This window comes from Terrapene carolina, unplaced genomic scaffold (genome assembly GCF_002925995.2).
Source record: "Terrapene carolina triunguis isolate 2854851 unplaced genomic scaffold, T_m_triunguis-2.0 Scaffold649, whole genome shotgun sequence".
NCBI classification, from domain to species: domain Eukaryota; kingdom Metazoa; phylum Chordata; order Testudines; family Emydidae; genus Terrapene; species Terrapene triunguis.
The window spans coordinates 806,862-814,390 of NW_020665000.1; the positions used below are offsets into that span (position 1 = coordinate 806,862).

Sequence of the window (7,529 nt, forward strand, 5' to 3'; positions counted from 1 at the left end):
AGGGTCCGGGTGAGGGTTAGGGTCGGGTGGGTTAGGGTTGAGGGTGAGGGCTGACAGCTCTTTGCATGCTCTGCAGAGAGGTGAGTGAGGAAGGGCCCTGTGCAGTACAGCCAGTGGGAGGGAGACGAAGAATTGAGCGTGTGGGGAGCCATTACATGGGGTCAGTATTTTTGACATTGAATTTTGCGCTGGATGAGGCGAAAGTTTTGTTGCGTGTTTCACACTGAGCAGCCACAAAGCAAATTGTTGGGTTTTTTTTCATCGGGCCATCATGGGCTCCTGCCCTCCCAGCCTGCCCTGCTCCTGCTATAGATCGGCAGACGGGACCGTGGGCCCTCGGAAGTGCGATATCGCTGGAACACATCACACCGATGCCACCATCTGTTCCTGAACCTCGGAACTGGGCTCCCTGGAGAAATGATGACACCAGCCAGTTTACACCGGCATTGAGAAATGCCAAACGACGCTGAATTAGCTTTCAGAAACTAGAGCCAAGCAAACCAACACAGAGAGAGCGAGCTGCTCTGAGTGTACCTGGCCTCTCCAGTGATTGTGAGGGCGGGGGGTGGCTCTCTCATCTTGACCCTTCTACCTCCTCGGGCTGATGGATCCTCGGCAGAGGAAGGGGATGTGGCGGCGGGGAAGATTGATGGGGGGGTTGCAGATTTTCCTAGCTTCCCTTTACATACCAGCGAGAGGCCTGGTGTGTTTCCAGAGCTCGACCACACCCACCTTCCCGTGTCTCTCCTGCCTGCCTGCTATAATTCTCCCTCCTTGGGGACATACGCAGACAACAGGGAGAGGTGCTGGACCACTAAACGTTGACTTCTTTGAGGGGGTCAACAAGCATGTGGAGCAAGGGGATCCAGTGGCTATAGTGTACTTAGATTTTCAGAAAGCCTTTGACAAGGTCCCTCACCAAAGACTCTTATGCAGCGGTTCTCAAACTTTTGTACTGGTGACCCCTTTCACATAGCAAGCCTCTGTGTGTGACCCCCACCTTATAAATTAAAAACACTTTTTTACATATTTAACACTATTATAAATGCTGGAGGCAAAGCGGGGGTTGGGGTGGAGGTTGACAGCTCGTGACCTCCCATGTAATAACCTTGTGACCTCCTGAGGGGTCCCAACTGCCAGTTTGAGAACCCCTGCTCTTACGCAAAGTAAGCTGTCATGGGATAAGAGGGAAGGTGCTCTTATGGATTGGTAACTGGTTAAAAGTTAGAGTAGAAAATATCATGTTGCCTCTATATAAATCCATGGTATGCCCACATCTTGAATACTGTGTGCAGATGTGGTCGTCCCATCCCAAAAAAGATATATTGGAATTGGAAAAGATTCAGAAAAGGGCAACAAAAATGATTAGGGGTATGGAACGGCTTCCGTATGAGGAGAGATTAATAAGACTGAGACTTTTCAGCTTGGAAAAGAGACGTCTGAGGGGAGATATGATTGAGGTCTATAAAATCATGACTGGTGTAGAGAAAGTAGATAAGGACGTATTGTTTACTACTTCTCATAAGAGAAGAACTAGGGGTCACCAAATGAAATTAATAGGCAGCAGGTTTAAAACAAATAAAAGCAAGTATTTCTTCACACAATGCAGAGTCAACCTGTGGAACTCCTTGCCAGAGGATGTTGTGAAGGCCAAGACTATAACAGGGTTCAAAAAAGAACTAGATAAATTCACGGAGGATAAATGCATCAATGGCTATTAGCCAGGAGGCGCAGGGATGGTGTCCCTAGCCTCTGTTTGCCAGAAGCTGGGAATGGGCGACAGGGGATGGATCACTTGATGATTCCCTGTTCTGTTCATTACCTCCGGGGCACCTGGCACTGGCCACTGTGGGAAGACAGAATACTGGGCTAGATGGACCCTGGGTCTGACCCGGTAGGGCCATTCTTACGTTCTTATGTCTTTTATTGGAAGTCCTCAGGAGCAGCTGCTGCTGCCCTGCTCCCATACAAACTGCGCTCTGTGCTCCCAGCCCATCAGAGAGCAAGGTAAGGGGAACACCTGTGAGGGCAGCGCCCCCAGCCCCTGCAGCTGTGTGTTAACTGAACTACAGAGTTGTTTGGGTGCGTCATGGGGCTGGAGAAGCAAGTGTTGCTATCCCCGTGTTGTTCAGAAGAGATGCAAAGGCAGGGATTTGGGGCTGTTCCTTACATAGGACATTAGCCAGGAGTTGTTAATGTTAGAGATGGCATAGACTGGGGCAGGGACTGTCTCTTTATTCCCTTTGCGTACAGCGCCTAGCACAATGGGGTTATGGGCCATTTGCTACGATAATTCAGATAATAAATCAGTGTTCTGCATTGCAAGGCCCGCGAGCCAGTGGCAGCTCCCATCGACCCTAAGTGCGCTAAGTTCCCTCTAAGCTGCGCGGCCACGGAGCTGGCTATAACTAGCCGTGCAGCAGCTCTAAAGGGCCACGCGGCAGGGACCTGAAGAGGAGAGAGGTAGGGGGTGGGCGGGAACTGGAGAGGGGAGCAAGTTGGGGCTTGCAGGGCTGCTGTGGGCCTCTCCCCGGGACCGGAGCTCCCTGCTGCCGGCAAGGGGGAGAGAGGGCCCTTCTCCGGAGCTCCCTGCTCCCTCCCTGTCGGTCTTCCTGCTGGGGGGAGTCCTCTGGCCCCAGCCCTGGGGCAGCCTGCCTGCACCCCAAACTGCTCATGCCTGGCCCCACCCTAGAGCCTGAACCCCCAGCCAGAGCTCTCCCCCCGCATCCCAACCCTCTGCCCCAGCCCTGAGCCCCCTCCTGAACCCCTCATCCCTGGCCCCACCCCACACCCCAACCCTCTGCCCCAGCCCTGAGCCCCTCCCACACCCCAAACCCCTCATCCACAGCTCCACCCCAGACCCCTCAGCCCCAGCCAGAGCCCTCACCCCCCACCCCACCCTACCCTGGGCCACCTTCCACAGTCCGAACCCCTCGGCCCCATCCGGCTCTCACATTGAAGGTTTTTTCCCAAAGTGGCCCCCACTTCAAAGATAGTGAAGAGCACTGTAGTAAATAATAACATATAACAATTTGCTTAATCTAGATAAAAATACCCAAAATGGTGGGGCTTCCACCACTTTTTAGGGAAACTTTCCTGGCAAATAGCCCTGCCTGGAGTGTCTGCCTGCCCACTCCCTAAATGTAGCTGTGTTACAGGTTGTCCCTCTGTGCCCGATCTCTGTGGGTTGATCCGCCCCAGCAGTGGAGTCTGTGCTCATTAGCAAAAGCTCCAGCATTTATCTCTGCAGGTCCCTGTCTGATCGTTGGGGTCAGCCGAGATGGTGGCCTCACACAAGGATAATCTCGGGTGGTCCCTAAAAGCCAGGACTTGTCCGAGCAGGGGTTAGGTTGCCCAGACTGTTGCTATGACTCGTATGGCCGTACTGGTGGGGTGGGGGGGGAGAGAGGACGGAGGGGGCGGGGTTGGTGGCTGCATCAAAGCCTGGGCAGAAAGAGGTGCATAAAAGGGTGTTCACCTTGTCCTGGTTAACCAGCTGCGTCCCCTACTTCCCCCCGCCAGGCCCCCAGAGAGTACGAGACCAGCCCTGAGCAACTCTTCTACCGCATCGCCCACCTCAACCGCGGGCAGCAGTACATGCTGTGGGTGGCGGCCGTGACCTCGGCGGGTTGCGGCAACATCAGTGAAAAGGTCACCATTGAGCCTGCTGGGAAAGGTGCGGCAGGGCCTGTGGGGTGAGGTGGGCAGATGGGGTGGGGCAGGGGGGCAGTGGGGCTGATTGGAGGGGAGCTGGGTCTCTCTCTGGGTAACAGAGTCCTGGGGGGAGGGGCAAGGTCATCTGGCATTTAGATTGGGCTCAGTGTAGAGCCTGGGGGGCCCACTGCACACTCTGGATCCAGGCTCGGGTTTGACACGTGCCCTGGTGCTGGCTCTGGGTTGGCCCCTCGTCTCCAGGACTCGCCGTAGCCAGCACCTCGCGATGCGCCGGCTACTCCGACTGCCGTTGGCTTGGAGCAGGTTCTGCGGCATGGACAAAGGTGGTGAATCTCAGCCCCTGGTGCAGCAGGGTGGGGTCTGCACTGGTGGGATAAGCAGGCTCTGTGTGCGTGGCTCGTCCGGCCAGACTGACGTTCCCTTCCCCCCACAGCCCCAGCCAAGATAATTTCCTTTGGCGGCACTGTCACCACTCCGTGGATGAAGGACGTGAGGCTGCCGTGCAGTTCGGTTGGGGAGCTGGCCCTTGCCATTAAATGGACAAAGGACAGGTAACTAAAGCCTACCTTTTCCCCACCATGCAGCCTCTCGGGAGGAGCCCTGATCCTGTGGCAGGGAGGTGGCAAAAGCGAAAAGCTCCAGAGGTCCTTTTTCCTGGAGGAGCTGACCTTTTGTTTGGGGGCTCTGCCTGGCCTTTGGCCTGTGGAATGGAAGAGTGGCCAGGCAGCGCTACATGCCATCTGGGCAGCTCTTGGGCTCCTGGGGCAACACGCTCTGGAGCCCCATCTATGTGCTGGGAGCTTCTTGCTGCTGGGAGGCGCGAGTAGGGATTTATGCTGATGAGCTGCTGGCATTTCTTGTTCCTTGCAGTGAAGATTCTGCCATCCCGGTGGCGGTGGACGGGCACCGGCTGATCCAGGCCAACGGCACAGTGGTCCTGCGCTCAGTGAAAGCAGAGGATTCTGGGTATTACGCCTGCACCACCACCAACACCTGGGGCTTTGATACCATCATCAACCTGCTGGTGCAAGGTAAGGGCTGTGCCAGCCTGGCGTGCTCTGCCCTGCTCTGCCTTTGCCCATCCTTACAAATCTGCTTGTTGCTGGAAATGGCTGGACAGAGATTTTATGCAGATGCATCTCGGCCACTGGGGTTGTTCATACAGCTCATCAGAGCTTGGAATTAGTTGTTGGAGCTCTGTGATTGGCCACTTAAGTCACATGCAGTTGTTTCAGTTCCCCGATGGGGCAGCCTTCCCTTTTATATAAACTACTGTTGCCTGAAGCCAATCGCACTTTGTCATGAGTCAAGTTTTGTTTTACAATTAAATGAGTTTTGTCCATGGGCCTGAGAATTGCTTTCCACAAGCCCATCCAAACACCGCTTCACCCAGGGGCTGGGGGTGGACTGCCATGTGTGAGCAGCTGGGTCTGCTTCGCCACTGGGGCTGCAAAGCCAGATGGAGGCAGATGGTTTCAAAGAGGGAAGGGCTAGTGGCTTTGGAGCTCCGGATGCTAGCACATTAGGGCTTAGCTTCTGGAGATCCGGATTGGCCTTCTGAGGATTAATGATGAGTCTGTTACGCAAGGTGCAATGGCATGCGTCCTTGTTTCAAAGGAGACCCTTGTGTGGCTCCCCTGGTGCTCAGTTGCTGCTAGAGAAGAAGGCTGGAGATGCCTGGCTCCCTGAGGGCTATGCTGGCCCTGGAGCCGGACCCCCACGCAGGTGGCTCTTGAGGTCTGTGAGCGGTTGAAGGGTGGCAGGGAACTGAGAAGCAGCCACAGCCCTGGGACACCAACCAGCACAAGGACAAAATAGGGGAGCATTGTGGCTGCCCACATCATTGCGCCACCTAGCGCAGCAGTCGTCCCACCCTGCCTGGCTCTGGCTTCCAGCTTCTGGCCTCTGAGCTGGTGAAGGGCTGGAGCCTCTGAGGTGGGACTTGCAGTTCAGTGAGGAAGAGCCACAGAGAGGGGCAAGGCCTGGTGGTGGAGGGTGGGGATGCAGCTGCCACAAGTTTCTGTCTACCCCACCTCAGCTCCCCCCATGAGTAAGGGGTTGGTGCTGACCCTGCTGACTACAGGCTGTCACCGCTTCTCCAGGGCAGATGCACTCTGCGCATTTCCTCATCTGGCCACCGAGTGTCATTGCAGCGCTGTGGAGGGAAATGGTTTCTGTGTTACCCGGAGTGGCCACATAGTGTCACTGTTGCTACACGAGGAAAATGCTTTGTGCTTTGTCGCGAGTGGCCACCAAGCGTCACTGCTGCTGCATGGGGGACATGCTCTGTGCATTGCCGTGATTGGCCACCGGATGTCACTGTTGCTCCAGGGCAGCTGCATTCTGAGAAATACCCCAGGTGGCCTCTAAGATAAATGTGTGGTAAAGGCTGAGTACAGATGGCTGCTTCCCTTTAGGTGGGGCTCGGTTTGTAATAAAAGTTTTCCTCCTTGTTCTGGGTGCAGAGGGAGAATTTCCCTATCTTGGGAGCAGCTGATCTTCCAGGACAGGGAGGAGCATGTTCACCTGAGCAGAGGCCTGGAACCAGAAAGGTGACTACTGGTGCTGAGTTTGTCCTTCTTCCTATGTGCGTCTCTCTCTCTCTCTCTCTCTCTGAGTTCTCATATGTTTGCCAACATGCGTGTGCCCTCTCTCTCTCTCCTTGTACTGACTCCTTGCATAGAACATGGGCAATGGTGCATGCTCACAGGCTTGGTCTGGAGAGTCTGCATCCCACTGGGGCATTGGGAGGGGGAAGAGAATCACGATGGATACTAGATCCTCCATTGGTAGTGGTGAGGTGACTGTGGGAGTTGACTGTCACTGTTCATCAAGTGGGGCTGATCTACAGCGGATGGGAGAGGGAAGGCAGTATCTCATACACCAATAGAACTTTGGGCAGTGATGGCTCCTGCTTGGGTTATATGCTGTGTTTGTGGAGGGATCATCCAGGAGCCCCAGCCAGAGGAGAAGCTGGAAGAAGAGGATCTGAGCAGCCTGGACATCCTTGTAAGCAGAGATGAACAGTCCTCCGCTTTCTGTCTTCTCCATGATTGGCTGTGAGTGAACAATTATGGCACTCTATTCCTCATCTGTACCACTCTAGTTTTCTGGGCTCTGTGGTATTAGGGCTGGGGAGGGGCCAGAGTCTGCTGTGCAGAGTGACTATGTCGGGTGCCGTTGCCAGTGGTGCTTTTTGGTTGTAATGCTAAAGGTGTAATGGGAAGAGGGTTGAGGGCGGAGCCCCGCCATGCGGGAGAGGTGAAAAGAAGAGCCTATGAGATGTTGCTGACTGAGATGGTAACTGATTTGTTTTCCCCCCTTGTGCTGGGTTTACTACCAAGGGAGAAGTCACCACGCGTGAGAATCCACTGCCCTAATGTGATGGAAAGCGATCGTGAGCATTGTTGATGCCATGCAAAAGCCGTCCATCGTGGAGCTCAACAGTCACCACTGTCAGTGAGATAAGTGTCTGATTTGGTGATTGGTCTGTTCATGGCCCATCTGTCTCTATGTAGGGACACACCCTTAGCTGGGGCTGGGTTTGTAAGAAAATGTTCTTGACTAGCTGTGGTTACGAGGGAGACAAGGTCCCCAAATTCAGGGGCTGATAATTTCTCTGGCCAAGAGCAATATGTCCTCCACAGCAGAAGGTTAGATCTAGGTGGATGACTCCAGGTGGTCAGTTGCTTGCTTGTGATTTTCTTTCTCTCTCTCTCTCTCTCTCTCTCTCTTCCCGTCCAGTATGTTGACCAACACCCCTCCCCCCCCCCCCACTGTCCTTGTCTTTTCTTGTTTGGTCTCCCTTTGTAGGACACGGACAGGCGTGCTAGGTGTGCATCATCCACACAGCC

General features: G+C 54.6%; 1 long non-coding RNA gene across 1 annotated transcript; it reads left to right on the forward strand.

Annotated features, from left to right (window-relative positions):
- The first annotated feature begins 4,196 nt into the window (after positions 1 to 4,196).
- On the forward strand, positions 4,197 to 7,312 carry LOC113408021. The gene is made up of 5 exons (XR_003370186.1): positions 4,197 to 4,226; positions 4,546 to 4,706; positions 6,141 to 6,227; positions 6,617 to 6,734; positions 7,020 to 7,312. It is a non-coding gene; the product is annotated as an uncharacterized LOC113408021 (long non-coding RNA).
- Positions 7,313 to 7,529: the final 217 nt, after the last annotated feature.